The 19,856-nt window shown below is 39.4% G+C and overlaps 1 protein-coding gene across 1 annotated transcript in view; it reads right to left on the bottom strand.

Moving 5' to 3' along the window:
- COL14A1 (collagen type XIV alpha 1 chain) overlaps nucleotides 1-15,929 on the bottom strand; it is a 224,969-nt gene extending 209,040 nt beyond the window's left edge. The window contains exon 1 of the mRNA XM_019716589.2: nucleotides 15,792-15,929. The gene's annotated coding sequence lies outside the window, so the exon portion shown is untranslated. The remainder of the gene's footprint in view (nucleotides 1-15,791) is intronic.
- Nucleotides 15,930-19,856: the final 3,927 nt, after the last annotated feature.

Consider the following 19,856-nt stretch of genomic DNA (forward strand, 5'->3'; position numbering starts at 1 on the left):
TCATTTCAACTTCTCAAACTACCCTCAAACTTTTGAAAGACTCCATGGAAGGAGAACCACCCTTATCTGCTCCCTTACTATTGACAAGTCTTTAATTCCTAGAAACCAAATATCTCTACAGAAGATAAAAGCCTACACTCAAGTATTTTGCCCAGAGGGCAAAAGAAAATGTGTGTACGTGTGTGTGTGTGTGTGTGTGTCCGGGGTGGAGAGAGAGAAAGAAGAGAGAGAAACATTAAGTCAAAGCTGATAAATTGTGAAAGATACTCAAATGGCTTTGAAAAAACTAACACCTTTCCTGCTTAGTTCAGATTCATATGACTTCTTAAACCTTTAAAAAATATTTTTAACCAAATACTTCGTGTTCATTATGGAAAACTATAAAAGAAGAAATAAAAGAAAAAAGAATCACCCAAAATTCAACCTCCTTGAAACAGTCACTATTCATTGTTAATAGCCATTTTTAAAACTATTTTCTCTGTATATAAGAATCTCTATAACTAGTGAGCTCATACTTTTTATAATTTTGAAACTACTTCTTCTCACTGAACATTACACCACCATCTTTCCATGTTTATATCTACATCATAATTTTAATTAATGTAAAATGTATTTGATGATTTGGAAATCACCTTAGACCCCTAAGTCTGGTGGAAGTAGGACATTTTGGGTACACTTAACAACTTTTCTATTTTTTTAAAAAGCTATATAATATTTGAAATAAATGCTTTTAAAATACATTGTTAAGGAGACATCCGGTCAAGATGGTGTGGTAGGTAAATGCTATGCTTACCTTTCTTCAACCACATCAAAATTATAACTAAACTACAGAACAACCATCATTGAGAATCACATGAAGTCTAGCTGAACAGAAGTCCTACAACTAAGGACATACAGAAGAAGCCACAACGAGACTGGTAGAAGGGGCAGAGATGTGGAAGGGGCTAGTCCTACACCCACATGTGATGGTTAAAAAATGGGAAGGATATCTCAACTGCAGAGGTACCCCCTGAGGGATGAGAGGTCCCAGCCCAACACCAGGCTCCCCAGCCCAGGGTTCCAGTGCTAGGTAAAGAAGTCCCCACAACTTCTGGCTGTGAAAACCAGAAGAGATTGTGCTGAGTGAGATGGAGAACAGCTGCATAACCAGATGTTCCTCTTAAACGGCCTGTACATGGACTTAGTCGCTGATGAACTCACTCACTCAGAGCTCTAGCACTGGAGCAGTAGTGCAAAAGGTGACAGGGACATACTAGGAGGAACTAAATTGAGTTCAGGGCAAGGACTGGAGGGGCAGCTTTCTCCCAGACAGAAGTGCTTGCAGAAGCCATTGTTCCCTTGTTGAGCCCTCCCCCCACCTGCCATGCAGATGCAGATGGCTAGCATATCTGAGTCTCCATCAAACTGGCTAACACCATTTGCCCTGCCCTGGTGATTCCCTGAGACCCCGCCCCATCCAACTTGTGGGCCCACCCAAGACACTTCCATTGACTTTTCCATACAAATGACCTGTTTGGCTCATGCTGTGGACTTTCCCAAAAATCTCTCAAAGGTTCAGAAAAAACAAACAAGCAGTATCTGGCCTTAGTGTGTCCTGTACCTCTTGCTAAGTGGCTCCGAGCCTGGCACTCATGACAGCTAGCCTCAGTTTGCAGCTTAGCCTCTCCCAGGTACCTCTAAGCCCAGCACAAGTGGCACCCATCTGCAGGTCACTTTTTAGCTCATACCAGTGGCCCTGGACAGAGAAGAGGCAGCAGCTGAATTTGGCTGGTAACAGAGCCCCTCCCAAGAGGTCTCAGAACCAACACATCTGGTGGCCAGTTTCAGACCACAACAGCCAACCACTTCCACAAAAGACAATCACCTAAAGGGCAGGCACCAGAGCCCTGCTAAAGCAAATCCTGCTCCATAGGTCAGCCCCTGCACAAGAGCTCCTCCACTATAGTCATGGCCAGTCCTCACAGCCAATCAGCCTGAGCGTCAATCCCTCCCATTGACATGCAAACATCAACCAAGGCTCAACTACAACAGGAAGGCACACACAACCCACTCAAGTGATACACCTGGAACACCCAGCTCAGGTGACCACGGAGACTGGGCCCCACAGGACACCTGCTACATAAGGCCACTCTACTAAGACCAGAAGATATAGCAGTTCTGCCTAATACATAGAAACAAACACAGGAGGCAGTCAAAATGGGGGACAAAGAAACATGTCCCAAATGAAAGAACAGAACGAAGCTCTAGAAAAAGAACTAAACAAAATGGCGACAAGCAATCTACCAAAAGCAGAATTCAAAACACTGGTTATAAGGATGTTCAATGATCCCAGTGAAAACTTCAACAAAGAGATATGAAACATAAAAATGGAGATAGAAAACAAAAAAGAACAGTAAAAAATGAAGAATACAATAACTAAAATAAAGAATATATTAGAAGGAACCAACATTGGATTAGATGAAGCAGAGGGTTGAATCTGTGATTTGGAAGATAAGGCAGCAGAAAACATCCAGTCAGGACAGCAAAAAGAAAAAAAACAAATCCAAAAATAATGAGGATAGTTTAAGAGGCCTCTGGGATAACATCAAGCATTACCAACATTCACATCATAGGGGTACCAGAAAAAGAACAAGGAATGGAAAACCTATATGAAGAAATAATGATGGAAAACTTCCCTAACCTGGTGAAGGAAATAGACATACAAGCCTAGGAAGCACAGAGTCTCAAACAAGATGAACCGAAACAGGCCCACACAAAGACACATTATAATTAAAGTGCCAAAGATGAAAGACAAAGAGAGAATCTTAAAAGTAGCAAGAGAAAAGCAGTTAGATACTTACAAGGGAGCTCCCATAAGACTGTCAGTTGATTTATCAACAGAAAATTTGTAGGCCAGAAAGGGTTAGAACAAAATATTCAAAGTGATGAAAAGCAAGCACATGTGACTGAGATTACTCTACCCAACAAAGCTATCATTTAGAAATGAAGGACAGATAAAGAGTTTCCCAGACAAGAAAAAGCTAAAGGAGTTCATCACCATCAGACCAGTATTACAAGAAATGTTAAAGGGACTTCTTGAAGAAGAAGGAGGAGAAAAAGAAGGAGAAAGAGGAGGAGGAGGAGGAATAAAAAATATGAATAATAAAATGGCAATGACTATGCACATATATCTATCAACAATTACTTAAATGTAAATGGATTAAATGCTCCAATCAAAAGACATAGGGTGGCTGAATGGATAAGAAAACAAGGCCCTTACATACGCTACCTATAACAGACTCACTTCAGCTTGAAAGACATGCACAGACTAAAAGTACTCTTAAATGGATGGAAAAAGATATTTCATGAAAATGGAAACAAAGAAACAAACAAAAAGGTGGTGTAGAAATAGTTACACCAGACAAAATAGACTTTAAAACAAAGGCTATAACAAGAGACAAAGAAGGACCCTCTAATGCCACTTCTGGGATTTATACAAAGAAACCTAAAACTCTACTTCGAAGGCACATGTGCATCCATATGGTCATTGCAGCATTATTTACAATAGCCAAGATATAGAGGCAACCTGGGTGTCCATCAATGGATAAAGAAGAGGTGGTACATATATACAATGGAATATATACTCTGCCATAGAAAAGAATGAAATTTTGCCACCTGCAACATCATGTATGGACCTAGAGGGTATTGTGTTGAATGGAGTAAATCAGACAGAGAAAGGCAAATGTTGTATGATTTCACTTATATGTGGAATCTAGAGAACAGGATAAATAAACAATTAAAACAGAAACAGATCATAGATCATAGATAAAGAGAGCATTTTAATAGTTGCCAGATTGGGGGGTGGTTGAGGGTAGGTAGGGGGAGGAGATTAAGAGATACAAATTGGTAGTCATGGGAATTAGAATATAGCATGGGAAATACAGTCAGTAGTATTGTAATAACTATGTATGATGTGAGATGGGTACTGGATTTATCAGGGTGATCACTTTATAAGTTACATAAATGTCTAATCCCTGTGTTATACACCTGAAACTAATATAATATGGTATGTCAACTGTAATTGAAAAATAAAAGGTATTAAAAAATACATTGTTGAGCTAGTAAGAAAGTGAAAAAAAAAATATTCCTTAGAAGCCAAAAATTAATAAAAAGCAGGAGCACAGAGGTGAGCAAGCCATTGAGCATGATTTTGTCCTGGGGCATCTGCCAACTTCTAAAGTGTGATCTTTTATTTTGACAACCTCTCCAGCTCAAGGACAGTGTCCCCCAAAGGGGAACTCTAGGAGATCCCTAAAAATATAGCTGGGAACATAAAGGGCTACACCATGAGTGAAAGGGAGATCCAGAAATAAACTCACTCTCAGAACCAGACAGTAAAGAATTTTTTTAAATCTTGGAACTGGGGGGATAGGTGGGGAGAGAGATTCCTGAGGAACCCCTCACCGAGGTTCGTGGCCTGAATTCCTATTATCCATGTGAATTAAAAAGCCTCAAGGCAAAGAATTATTTTGAATCGGTCACATGTTGTTATTGTCCATAAACGTCCAGCAGAAGCAAAATCACTCCTCTCTGGAGGAACTCACATTAAACACAAGCCTCAAATAATTCCACAGAGTTCCAGGGAACATGAGTATGTGGCACAAAACACATAAGAAAAGAAGAGACCATGAACAACAGCCAGCAGAAATAAAACAAATGGACAACACAATTGGATCTACAAAGACTTTAGATAGTGAAATTAATAAGCATCCAATAAAGTACGTTTTAAATATTTTTTAATCTATAAAATGGAATTGAGATTCTGAATAAGAACAAACCATTATAAAAATCGCTAAGCTGATCTGGAAGAAAAAGGGAGCTTTAGAAAAGAAAAACCCAATACTTAACAAACTGAAAACTCAATGGATCTAAAGAATCAATTCTAAAACACACAATTTTCAATATCAGAAAGCAAGAGAGAAAATTAACTTGTAAAAATCAATATCCTTCATATCCACAAAAATAATGGAAGAGTGAATCCCACTCACAATAGCAATAAAAAAGAAAGAATGTTTAGCAATAAACGTAACACAAAATTTGCAAAATCTACATGAGAAAAATGTTAGAAACATGCCTGAAAGACTTATGGGCAGACATCCCTTGTTCTTGAAGAAAAATGACTCAACATCATAAAGATGTCAGGGTTTTATGTTAATTTAATAAACATTTCATAAAGACTCTATAAAAATACCAAAAGGTTTTATCTTAAAATGAGATAAGTTCATATTAACAGTCACTTGAAAAAATAAACATGCAAGAGTAACCAGGGGAACCCTAAACAAGAAGAGCCATTAAGGGGTTGGGGGAGGCAAAAAACTGACAGACAGTCTAATATATCAGAGGGCCATTATTAATACAAGGATATTGTACTAGTTCATGAATAGACACATGGATCAGTGGAACAGACTAGAAAGTACAAATACACATATGAAAATATAATGTATGATAAAGTTGGCATCTCCAATCAGTAGAACCCAAATTGTGTTCGGACCACTGGAAAACCACTTAGAAAGGGATAATTGTATTCCTAACCCACATTACACATAAGGAAACAGAACGAAACACCAAATAGATAAGAAACCTAATTCTAAAAATGAAGCCAGGAAAGTACTAGAAGAAAACACTTTCCTTTGAAACGTGTAAGGAAAGGCTTTCAAAAATGTGTCTAAAATTTTCAGACACAATAAAAGATTCCGGAATGCAACTAGATAAAAATTTTTAAAAATTTAGAAGAAGCTTTGCATGGCACAAAACTCTATAAGCCAAGTCAGAAGATGAACTACAAAGCGGAAGAAAATATTTGCAGCATATATTGCAGATAAAGAACTAACATCATTCATATGTAAAGAACTCTTAAACATCAAATAAAAAGGACCCCAACATCATAAATAGGCAAAACACATGAAGCAGAAGATAGCATGTAGAGCAGAAGATAATGAAGTAGATTAAACATGTAAAATGTTTATTATTACACTTATGAAAAGAGCTTCAACCTCACCCATAATGCAATTCAAATTTAAAAAATTGAAATACCATTTCTTATTTATCGGAGTGGCAAAATTTAATTATGATGACATATTGCATTGGGAAAGCTGTAGGGTAACTAGTCTTTTTATACATTACTGATGGGTGTGCAAAAAGGTGCACTCTCCATCCAGATACTAGTGTTACAGAGACTATTTGGCTCTTAAAATTGTGTGTATCTTCTAATGGTTCTGCTACTTTGCACCCTGATTGATACAGAAGGCTCCACTAAGGAAGTAAAATTGGAGCCACCCCTCACAGTTTAATAAATTGGATTTCTCATGTGACGTGTGATAAGTATGGATTTACAAAACGAGCACCTCTCCTATCTTGTAATACCCCCGCTTCCCCAAGGCAATGTCACTTTATAAAGATACCACTTAGAAGACAAGCTCCTGTGTCTTCCTCCACCATTGTTCATGTTTTATCCCACAAAAAGCTAACTCCTCTTTGCTTTCTGGTTATACTTATACTTCTAAGCACTTGTACCCACAAACTACAGTTCACAGTATTTATAGCTAAGATTTCTCAACACGATCCTTTGAGCTCATTTTAATCATATAGCAGACCGATAAAAATGTTTGCAGTTGGAGATTTAGAGGAGGAAAACAATCTTTTCCTCTATCCATCTTGTTTCTCCAGCTAGGATCCTATAAATTAGACTAACAAAAACCAGATTAACAAGAGGGAAACAAACAGAAATTTATTAACATGTGCATCATGTGTACACTTAGGAGCAGCCAGTGATAAATAAATTGAAGGGGTGGTTAGAACTTGCATTTATATAGCATCTTAACAAAAGAACAATACATTTTGAGAGAAGTGACAAGACAAAGGAATAGAACTTTGGTTTAAGGGCAGCAAATTGTGGGAAGGCAAATACAAAAAATGTATGCAGATTTTAAGAAAGGACAACTGTATTAAAAATGTAATACTCAATATATACTGATAACAAAAGATGAATACAAGTCACATTTGACTTCTGCAATTACAAGAGGTTCTCAAAGTGGTTACATCAGCATCCAGACACTTCTGATGACAGCGAACTACTGCTTGAGCAACACTGACCAAAGTGTCCACTTGTATACATTTTTTTGGCACCCCTGGTATATGGGGAAATGAATGGTCGCCAAGGGCTAGTTTTAGCAAGGCTTGTTGTGGTAGATTCCTCTTGTGCCATCTCTGGGCTGACAAAAGTCTAAAGTTGTCTCTGGTGATTAACTTCTCTCCCTCCTGGAAGAGAGGTGAGAGGGGACAACCTTATAAATTTATGTCCTGCTTTTAGGTAAATACAGGGAGGACAGACAATTCTTCTTGTATCTGCTTCTTCTCAGTTACCTTCAGCTCAAAATAATTCTTATACCAAAGTGGCATATTTTGGGGTGGCATATTCAGCCACTCTTCAGGGGAATGACCAGATACTTACTGTCTTTTATCAAAGAATTCTTCATCGAAAGGGGGTACTATAGACTATAGGAGAACAGCATCAGTGCTGTGAGTTTTGACGTACATCCAGGTTACGTATGAAAGTTACAGGGGAGAGGAAGAAGTAGAAATCTGCGTGAAAACTCGTTTTAAAAGAGAGGGCCTTCAAAATATGCATGCTGTTTGACTCAGGAAATACAGTAGTTCCACTTGTAGGAGTTATCCCATGGAATGATCATAGCGCTGTGTGAAGTTTAAATGACAAGGATAATCATAATAGTGAAACCAACACATTGTGTCTTGCATGCATAAAAAAGGTCTGAAAGAATTTATACCAAGGTACAAACCATGGTGTTCCAGCAAGGGGAAAGGTGAGATAATAGATACATTTTCTTTTTGTTTCTCTCTATTGCTAAGGTTCTCTATAATTATTGTGACTTGCTTTTTATAATGTTGGCAGAAGGTTATTTTTGTTTTTAAAAATTGGTGTGTGGGTCTTTTCTGAGTTGGAAAGCATTGGAAAATGTTATGTGCTCCAGGAGTAGAAGTTAAAATTCCACAGAAGAGGAATCTAGGTGCAAATGAGAGGGTTGGGGAAACATTAAGAAGCCAAGTCTCCTCCTCTTTGGACTATCTGTTCTGATATTCAGCCAGATCTTCTCCAGCACACCATTCTGCCATGAAAGGACTCCCAAGTATACACCTGCGAGAGGTGCAGTGAATCTCTGTTTGGGAGCGAGCCTGGAAAAATGGAGGGTACTTGCCAAAAGGGAGTTCAAATTCCTTCGGAGTTTGTGTTCCATTTCACAATGACTAGATGATCTCCTAGTCTTCTCCTTTCCAAGAATCTCCCTAAAGCTTGGGCACTTGGTCAAGTCTTGGGTATGAACCACCTGGAAAGAAATGATTCTGAGAATAAACATCTTCTGTACCAAAGATGTGTCAGACTCTGAGACAAATGTTGGCCTTGGTCCCTCAACAATCTTAAGATTCACCCAGGTGTAGAGAAAATGAGAGAGATGCCTGATAAATAATATGTGAGGACCAGCCGCAAAGGTCTGTGGGGTCCAGTCCATCAAGCATAGAAGTATCTTTGGAGCACAGCCTCCAATAAATGCATTTTAGTGATGCTTTGTAAGCATTAAGCTACATGGGCTTCCTTATAAAAAGAAAATACAGGAGACTCTAAACCTTTCCACAAGACACTCCCATTGAAGAGCAGCAAGTGAGCCAGCAGGCTAGATTTAGGTTCTTACAAAAATTATAGTTGGATAAATATTTGAACCTAGATGTCCCTGACTCCAAAAACATGCTTCGTGTTGTTTTTTAAACTATGCGATACTGTCACCAAATGTACCAGTTTTTAAAATTTTTTTCACCACAATAAAAAAATGTACATCATGATTCATACACACACATACATTCTAACACATTCACATACAAAGTAAAGCTTCAGAAAACACTACACACTTTTACTCTGTGCAAATAGGTCTATCCTATTTATTCTTTTTTCTTGTTGCTGGTGTCAACCCATTCAATACATTTCATAACCAAATAATGTATCAAACCTACCCACCCAGATTTGTATGGAACCACAAAAGACCCCAAATAGCCAAAGCAATCCCAAGAAAATAGAACGATGCTGGAGGTATCACACTCCCTGACTTTAGCTTGTACTACAGGGCAACAATAATCAAAACAGTATGGTACTGGCAGAAAAACAGACACACAGACCAGTGGAATAGAATTGAGAACCCAGAAATAAACCCACATAAATATGGGCAGATAATTTTTGACAAAGAAGCAAAAAACATACAATGGAGAAAAGACAGCCTCTTCAATAAATGGTGCTGGGAGAACTGGAAAGCCACATGCAAAAGAATGAAACTGGAATGCTATCTGTCACCAAGTACCACAATTAACCCAAAATGGATCAAAGACCTAAACATAAGACCTGAAACAATAAACTACATAGAAGAAAACGTATGTTCTAAACTCATGGACCTTGGGTTCAAAGAGCATTTTATGAATTTGACTCCAAAGGCAAGGGAAGAAAAAGCCAAAATAAATGCATGGGACTATATCAAACTAAAAAGCTTCTGCACAGCAAAAGAAACCATCGACAAAATAAAGAGGCAACCAACCAAATGGGAGAAGATTTTTGCAAATAATGCCTCTGATAAGGGGCTAATATCCAAAAATACATAAGGAACTCATACAACTCAACAACAAAAATCAAACTATCCAATTAAAAAATGGGCAGAGGATCTGAATAGACATTTCTCCAAAGAGGACATACAGACGGCCAATAGACATATGAAAAGACAACGTCACGAATCATCAGAGAAATGCAAATAAAAAACAAAATGGGATATCTCACATCAGTCAGAATGACTATCATCAACAAGACAAATAGTAACAAGTGTTGGCGAGGCTGTGGAGAAAAAGGAACCCTCATACACTGTTGGTGGGAATGCAGATTGGTTCAATCACTATGGAAGGCAGTGTGGAGGTAATTCTAAGAATAGAATTACCATATAACCCAGAAATCCCTCTCCTGGGTACCTACCCAAAAACATGAAAACACTTATTTGTAAAGATGTATGTGCTCCGATGTTCATTGCAGCTTTATTTACAGTGGCCAAGACATGGAAACAACGAAAGTGTCCTTCGATAGATGAATGGATAAAGAAGTTGTGGTATATATACACAATGGAATACTATTCTGCCATAAGATGAAACAGCACCATTTGTGACAACATGGATGGATCTTGAGATTATTATGCTAAGAGAAATAAGTCAGAAGAAAAAGTCAAGAACCATATGATTTCACTGATATGTGGTATATAAAACTGAAAACAACAAAAGAACGAGACAAACAAATGAAAAATCAAAAACTCGTAGACAGACAATAGTTTAGTGGTTAACAGAGGGTAAGCGAGGAGGAGGATGGTAGATGAGGGTAAAAAGGCTCAAATATATGGTGATGGAAGGAGAACTGACTGGATGGTGAACACACAATGTGATGTATAGATGATACATTACAGAATTGTACACCTGAAACCTATGTAACTTTACTAACAATTGTCCCCCAATAAACTTTAATTTAAAAAAAAACAATAACCTACCCCCCTCATTTACATAAGATATTTCAAGCAAGTTTGTGACTCAATATTTTGTCTTTAATTGTTTGTGTAGAATCCTTATTGCATGAATATCACAGGCATTGCATATCAAAGTCATTACTATTTGTGGAGCCAGGGAAAAGCAATGTCTCTAAGGAATTCTATACAAAGATGTATTAGAATAATAGCATGTCCCTAAAATAGAGCCTCCTGCTTACTCTGTTATCTTAAGGAAGTTATCTAACCTCTCTGAGTGATGGTTTCCTCATCTGCAAGGTAAGGCTATCTCATAGGATTATCGGGAGGTTTATATAAAATAATCCAGAGAAAGTGCTTGACTCAGCGCTAGGCACAACAGAAGTTCATCTTGAGACATGAGCTATGATGGTTATTTTAAATAACTCCCTTGTGTTACACTGGGTCCTCTAGGAAACAGAGCCTGAAGCAAGCATTAAGATCCTTACACTTTTGGGGGAGGTGGAAGCCCAGGGCAATGAGAACAAAGGAAAAGAGGAGGTGAGGCAAGGAAAGACGCGAGAACACCTAAAGGGATGTGTTCTGTGCTAGCTGCTCCTTATTTTACGACACATCGCAGAGCTGTAGCCATTTGCTTTCCCTACGGGACTTGTCTAAAAGGGTCGCAAAGAGAAGCTACATCTTCAAATAGTTCATGGAAAAGAGAATGGTGGGAGGATTTATTTGTGCCTCTCCGCTGTCTCTTTTCTCCACTGGTTGTGTTTCCTCCTGCAAGAAACTAACTCCTCTGCACTTGCTGGATGTAGGGTCCAGCACCTTGGCAGCTGCCGAGGAAGCCAGATCCCATGCCTTGTTTTGTGATGCATCACCCCAGTCTTACAACAAATGGCTAACCCGGTGCAGGTATGGAACCACTGAAAGAGAAAAATGGAGGCAATCGAAAGGCTTGGAAAGTCTGGAGCTCAAGGCCCCTCCAGTGTTCTAAACTGGATTCATCTTAACACTTAGTTCATGAAATACTACTATCATTGTTCCGTGCATGTCCATTTTTAAGATGATGTAATGCAGCAAAATGAATATCTGTGAACCCATCACTGAACATTGATAATAAATTACAAATGTATCTACACACACAGACACATATATAAACACATATGCATATGAATATATACATAAATACACATACTACAGGTTTAGTTTTAGTCCACGTGTCTTTTAAAGTGGAATATTATAAAGATTCATTCGTAGAGATATGCATACATAATTGATTTGTAATGATGTGTAATATTCAATTGTGGGACTGAGATGGGTTTATTTATTCATTCTCTAATCAATGAGTTTTCAAATTGTCAGTTTTTTTGTCTTATGAATACTGCTCCCAGCACAGGAATGGAACTGTTGCATCATAGGCTTTAAAATATTCAGTTTTATAAACTACTGCTACACTCCTTTCCAAAGTGCTTGTGTTAATTTATACTTCCTCAAGCAACTTATATTTTGCCAATTCCCTCACATCTCTCTAAAGCTGGGTATGGTTGAGCTTCATAATACATATAGAACGAATAGGTGTGAAATCATCGAGGAATAGAAAAATGGCCTGAGGAGGCACAGCAGAGTTAGAACTCTTGGGCTTATGTGGGTTTTCATACTCTGGAGCTTCCCAGCTGAAATCTGAAACTGGCCCCTGTACACAAAGGGCAAAGGGAGAAGAAAGAAAAAGGCAGACTGCTCCAGATCGGTAGGCAGCAGTTCTAGTAAGCAAGGGAACTTACTTACAAGGCGTGTCTCAGGCAGCCAGAATCTTAAAAGTTCATATAGAGGCCTTGACTGGGTTCATTCACATATACCACCCAGATGGTCTCAATGGCACCTTACTCTCTCAAGGCTGTGCCCCTGAAAATGGCTCCCACTTTGGGAACAGTGGGCAGAGCATACATTCCAAGGACAGGGGAGTGGGTGAAGAGCCTCTGACTACCTGGATCCAGCTTGCAAGGCAACTGGTGGTGTGTCCTCTCGACATTATAAGAACTAACTAAAATTATGTATGTAACTTGGGTACCGCACAGTAAGTGTTCAGCGGAAGATCAGCTGTCTCTATCTCTTTCACTTATTCTAATTGATATTGTGATATCATATCATATCACATATCATATCATCATATCATTATTATTATATTCATGGCAGCCCAGAGGTACAAGGGGAAAAGCACATATAAAGGGGAATCAACATACACATCTTCAATCCCCAGTTCTAACGCTCATTAACCGTCTGACCTTTAAGAAATTACTTAATCTCTCTCAGGTTACTCCTTACTAAAATGGAGAGTAAAATAGATACCTAAGTGGAGATGCTGTGAGGCTTAATGAGACAGGGCCTGGAAAGAGCCTGAACATACAGTGGGTGTTCCACACGTGCTTTTTCTGTCCAAGCTGCCGCCTTTCCTCTTTTATTCTCCCTGCTCTACAGGCAGCATTCTCTCTCTCTTATGTGTATGTCATTCCCACCACCTTATTTAACCTGGCCATGCACAACTGGATGGTTCTGACTCTAATAATGATATCTAAGCTCACCACACCTGCCACATGTCCAAGAAATTGATAGGGGTAAGCAGTGGTGTGGCTGGCAGTACCTCAGTCCACCATTTAGTCAGCCATGAGATGACAGGAAAGACGCCTCTCCGATTCTAAGCTCACGAGACAGTGTCATTTACTAGAATTCCAGGTGAGTGGCGTCAGCCTGACCTGACATAACTACTTCTTAAGACGACAACTGTGAGCAGAGGACAAGGCCACTTTTCCTTGGTAACAGTGGGTTATGATAGTGGGAGTTTGGGGAGAAGACCTAATGAAATAATGGAAATCTAAGAGAAGCTGTTAAACATCATGAAATTCCAGGGGTGATTAGATTTGTCTGTCTAAAAGAAAAGGGGTGAAAAATTCCGTGTCTAGTCAGACTGAAGAAGATGAAGGAGAATTAACAACTAAATGTAATGTGGAATCTTGGATACGATCCTGGAACAGAGAAAGGACAATAGTTGAAAAACTGATGAAATTGGAATCAAGTCTGCATTTTAGTTAATAACATAGTACCAATTTTAGTGTCTTGGTTTTTGATAATTATACTATGGTTATGTAAGGTGTTGACATAACAGGAAGGTTATTTTGGGCCAGCTCTACCATTAATAACCACTAGAAGAGCTGTAATAAATTACTGAGGTGTAATTTGCATGCAACAAAGTGCATAAATCTTAAAGTGTCGAACTCAACTTATTTTTATATAGGTACTATATTCCTATGACATCCCCTACACAACCCAGATCAAGGTATAGAATGCTTCTCTCCCCTTCAACTCATGTATCTACGGTATTAGAAATCAAGAGAATGGTTACATTTGGGGACAAAGAATGGAGTCGTGATTAGGAAAGGGACCCAGGGAGACTTCTGGGGTGCTGGTAATGTTCCTTTCCCTGTTTCGGGTGTTGGTTATAGACTTGGGTTCATTTTCTGATAAGTTATTGAATTGTACACTTAAAATTTGTGCATTTTTCTGTATGTTATACTTCTATTAACACATTTATTTAAAATTTTATGCTGTCTTACTGAGGGGACTGAACACAGGAAATCGTTTTGAAGTCTGCACGAGCTCCTAGGCCCTGGAACTTGTATTGGGACCGGATCATGTTTTCCAGAACTCCCCGAAGACAAGATGGGCGATGTAACTGGCTTTGCCACTCAGGATGACCACTTTAATAGAAGGGGGTTGGCATTTAGAAGGAGACTTTATTCATTTATATTACAAGTATCAGGAATATTTGGTGTAATGGGAGCTGAGCATAACAGATCAAGTTTTAAATTAAGAGTTTTAATCAATTTTAAGTTAAAAACGTAGTAGTTAAAATTTGGTATAAACCAAGGTGAATCCTGAGACACCACAAGGGGGCAGCATTTCATAACGTTATAAGTGAAGTTTGCTGACTGCCCGTTTTAAGTAAAGATAACTAGATTGAGCATGGATCTTAAAGAGAGCATTTTATTGAATAGGGAAACTACAGTCTAAAGAGGTTATTAAGTGAGTCACTTTAGTTATCTTAAATCACAGAGGTCAAGAACGGCAAAACAAGGACGACAGCTTATGTGTCCCAGCTGTGGATTGAGTGTTTTCCTACTCCACATGGTCTCAAGTGGGCTTCCTGAATTAAAGAACACGTGTTTCGTGTTGAAAATGATGCACTTCTCACCAAGAAACCCATGGATCAAGTCTCTATTTACTGTGGACACAGAGTAAGGCATAGGTGCCTGAAACCTGTTGCGAAAGATGAGTCATTCCATTTGAGTAAATCGTGAATCAACTCCCAGAGCAGAAATATAGTGGATTTAATTATGTGCTAATCAACATCAAGAAGGCCTTGGGGGCAAGGTTGGATTATGATAGTTTTAAAACTGTGGTTTGCTAATGTTAAAGCTGCATGTATTAATTTCATCCTTAAATCATGTTTTATTGCATGCTCTCACCTCTGAGGAGGATCTATTATTAAGCCTCAGGGTGATAGATATAATGTACTTGCCCTCTTTAAAAGACAATGAAATCAGGCTTTATGGGGAGAGGTAATGAGGGTTTGCTGTCGCTTTTACCGTGTTTCCCCGAAAATAAGACGCATCAGCTCTAATGCATCTTTTGGAGGAAAAATTAATATAAGACCTAGTCTTATTTTAATATAAGACCAGGTATAATAAATATAATATAATATAATATAGTATAGTATAGTATAGTATAGTATAGTATAGTATAGTATAGTATAGTATAATGATATAATATAATACCAGGTCTTATATTAATTTTTGCTCCAAAAGATGCATTAGAGCTGATGGTCCGCTAGGTCTTATTTTTGGGGAAACACAGTAGCTATGGAGCCCTTGCTATGTCAAGGTTAGGCCTAGTGGAAGAACTCACAGAGTTCTTCGTAGTACAAAAACGCCACCCTTTCTGCCATGACAGCCAGGACAGGAGTGCTGCCCCATGTGTCAAGGTGGCTACCACGTCAGGGAAATAAGACAGAAGCTCACCTCTTGTAGCTGAAGGAATTGTGAAGAGAAAGTGAGTAGAAAGAGGCGGATGACGTGCTCATTGTGTGTCCTGATTTCCACTCTCCGGGATAAAACCTGAAACCTGGAGAAGAAAGCCAAGAGGGAGAGCGAGTTCTACCTTTTTTCCCAGCCACTTCTTGGCAACTCGGTGGTCCATTGTGGTTAGCAGAGGAAGGCCTTGACTTTGCACTTCTCCAAGCAGTTCTGTGTAAAGCTCCAGGAGACCTTGGAAGGCAGCAGAGTGGATGGAGAGCATGCAGACGGATCCCCGAGCTCACTGTGGCAAAGGATGAGATCTCCCCGAGGCAGAGCCTGAGGTGGATGGGCAGGGCCAGAGGGCTGGGCGGAAGATGTGTCAGAAACTCTGGTGATTGATTGGTAGGGCCAGAAAGAGCCAACGTGAAACAAGACAGGCAAGGAGGAACGCAGACCCCTAGTCAGACAGAGAGAATACAGATTACAAAGTATAACATCTACAGCCTGTTCAAGGCTAAAGATACTGAAATATCCTCCCATTTGGACAAAACTCCTTATTCAGTCATAAGCAAGACAGCTTTGCTCCCTTCTTTTCCTAAGGGGGCATATTAGCCTAGCTCTCCTTTGCTATTGAATTTATGAATAATCCCTTATATCCTTATATCTCTAGGGACCTGATACAAAATCCCAGAGGTACTGAAGCAGAACACAACTTGAATGGCATTGAACTTAAAAATCATTTTTTGGTTTCTTTTTTTTTTTTACATTTCAGCAGGTGTCCCAAGATTCTGCACACCCAAAACATTTTCACTCGTCAGAGGGCATGCCTTCCATATCTGGCAATCTGCCTGGGAGGACAAAAGGAAACCACTGGTCTCCCCAGTTTGGGGAGTTTTAGCCCTGGCAACCCATTAGTCCTCACTCATACAGGTAAAATGCATCAAGCTTTCACGCTAATAGGACTCTCTCACATGCTCCACTTGGCGATAACTATGCAGCCGGACCTTTACTCTGAGACCCTCATCATTTTCTGAGGAACTTCAACACAGATAATAATGTTCCAATCAGAAACAGTTCAAGGGGCTGCAATTACCATGTTTCCCTGAAAATAAGACCTACACTGAAAATAAGCCCCAGTTAAGCTCTCAGCCAGACGGACACATTTAGTACGTTACGATGTTTCAGAAGAAGATAACCTGCCTGTATTTGAATAAATGTAGATTGTTGTACATGAACAAAATAAGACATCCCCTGAAAATAAGCCCTAATGGAGCAAAAATTAATATAAGACCTGGTCTTATTTTCGGGGAAACATGATAACACCCCCCACGAGCCTATCTTTCTGCCATGCAGTGAGAGTGGGGGTGCTTGCAGATCTAAGGCTCTGGGGGGATTCCTGGGCAAGAACTCAAGAGAATTGGTGGAGTCCTGTGGGGGGACAAGCAAATGTAACATTAGTTAGTTGTTAGTTTATTAGATGTTAACTTGGCCACACCCCTGGGTTCAAATGCCATCTCTGTCACTTACTCTGTGACTTTGGGAACGTTACTTAACCTCTTTGCATTTCAGCATTCTCACCTGTAAAATGAGGCTAATAACGAAACCCACCTGAAAGGGTTGTTGCGCTCATTAAATGAGACAGAAGGAGATAATCCATGTAAAGTATATGGCGTCTGACTCATAAAAAGGACAATAAATGTTACCTGCAATCATTGGCTTAATGGCTGGAGCTCGCTAAAAGAGACAGTGTTTAAATAACTCTAGAAATCAACACATTTGCATACCCAGATGGCACTGATCAACACAAAATCATCCTTCATTTATATTTACTGGTGTAGATTCTAAACCACAACCTACTAAAGAGCCACGCCTGGATTTAATCAATAGGATCCTTTCTACCCTGGCCTCCAGGAAGAACTATCACTATATTCTTGGGTAAATTGCCTGAGCAAGACTGGACTTAGGAGGACGGCTGACGTGGCAAGTGGAAGGAACATTGAGTGGTAAGACTGTGACGTACAGAAGACGTGGAGATGCAGCTCTTGCCAGCCTCTGACCCTTTCCAGCAGGGACAAATAAACATGTGGGGTTGAGGGCAGCATTGGGCTGGCGAGGTGTTTTGTTAAGGCAGCGATTTTGTTCTATTACTATTTTGTTCTAAAACAAACAATGGGTGAATTGAATTCATTAGGTAGAGCATGCATTCTACACTAACCATAGTCCCACCAATCACTCTTGCTGCAGCCCATGCCACTCCACACATATCCATTGTCCACCTGTCATTTAGGCATTTCAGGGTAGCATCTCTTCAAAGACAGAGTCTCCCGGGACCAGGACCCACCTGAATTTCTGTCACCAGTCTTCTCATGGCAGAAAGACTGTCATGCATCATCTCTCACAGACACAGAATCCACACTCAACGGCAACCCCCTAACCTTCAGATCTCCCCTTCCCTCTCTCCCCTTCAGAGTTGACTTTGACCTCTGCACTCCATTTGCACGGTTGCACTCACCAGAATGGAAGCAGCTCCATTCATCTTTGCAACGTTGCTCACCTTTTCAATAGGTTAGACAAATTCCTTGCTTCTTTTCATGGTTTTTAAAGGATGTGGCTCTTAGCTCAGACTTGTCCTAAGTAAACAACAAGGCCACAGGCAGGTCCAAGCCTTCAGATGTCTTATGACTCATTGGGAAGCTGTAAGCTCAAAGACAGCCCCACTCTTTGGGATGTTAGTACTTATTTTCCTGCTCCCATGTTTTTTTCATATAGAGCAGGAGCTTTTGGCAACAGTTTTTATTACTATACTCAGGAGTATCAAATGAGGTCAAGTTACCTGAAACTGAACTTTTATATCCACTGAGTATTTAGATTTTTTTCTGTCTTTACACACCGACGTTCAACTATATAGTCCCAGTTTAAGAATTCCAATTACTGCTTTGTCTCAAAGATGACCATTTATTATTTTTGTTTGTTTGTTTGTGTGTTTTTGCTCTTCAACCAGTAGGAGTGAAAATAAAGAGTAGACAGGAGCAGACAGCAGAGCACTGGTCTAAATGACAGCAATGGCTTTGCCTCTCGTCAGCTTGACACTTCAGTGGTGTCCCCCACCCAGTTTCACAAAGCCTCACTTCCTTCATAGGAAAGTAGAATCAAGTAATATTTCTGAATCCATCACCTTGTGCTAAGAGCTTTGGTTACCTGGTAGAGACAAGGGGAAAAGGCCCTATAAGGCACATTCTATATGGAAGACTGCTTAGCAGGCCAACGCCACCATGTTGCATAACTCCAGGGGGCGCCATTCCTCAAAGTTTGTGTGAGCACGTATCCTACAGGTGTGCATGTGCAACTAGCATGGCACAACCAACCAATGTATGCATTGGCTGTGTAAAGAGGGTGTTACCTACTCTGTACCTGAATGTCGTATCTATTTTAAACAGGTAAAGTCTGTCCATTCCATATATCTATTAGTAATAATTTCTAGAGGGTTTAACTCAGAACTTTATGGAACAACAATAGAACTTTCAAGGGGACAGACACAAACTAATGATTTTCAACAGTTCCTCGGTGAGGAGTAATTCGTATTCTCTGGCAGAATACCATTGTATAGTAAATGGAGTTTGACTTTTTTACAGAACGTTACAGAATGTAACAGAATGTGCAGAATGTTAATTGCCTAGTAAAATGTAATTACAGTAAATTTGCATAGTAAATGTAAAATTACATTTTATGTAGTAAAATATAAATAATTCTCATTCTAGAGTGTGGGTTCAGTCTGTCCCCACAAATTCTATTATTGTTCCATAAAGTCTGAGGTACTGGGGTTTTCCTAACGATTCAACCCATAACCTCCATTATCCTAATGATGGCTTTTCTCTGCTAAATATTGCAACGGGACTCTGGACATCTATCTGCTCACTTTAGTCGCTTGGGGTTTGCACCTGTTCTGCCCGATCAATAATCTGCTCCCACTGTATCAGTGAATGTGATTAGTGTTTGCTTCCTTTGATGAGAAGAAAGCCTTGCTAACTGTGTTAAAATAAAGCAGGGTTCATTTTGTTTTGTTTTCTTTTTGAGCAGAAACATGGACACTATCACATTTTCTGTGTACAACCAGTAAAATAATCTCTGATTGGCTAAACTTAGGGCTTACTATTAACTATTTCATTTCCACTTGGACGTAAACCAGCATTTTTTGAAGTTTATGATT

Source organism: Rhinolophus sinicus, linkage group LG12 (genome assembly GCF_036562045.2).
Source record: "Rhinolophus sinicus isolate RSC01 linkage group LG12, ASM3656204v1, whole genome shotgun sequence".
NCBI lineage: Eukaryota > Metazoa > Chordata > Mammalia > Chiroptera > Rhinolophidae > Rhinolophus > Rhinolophus sinicus.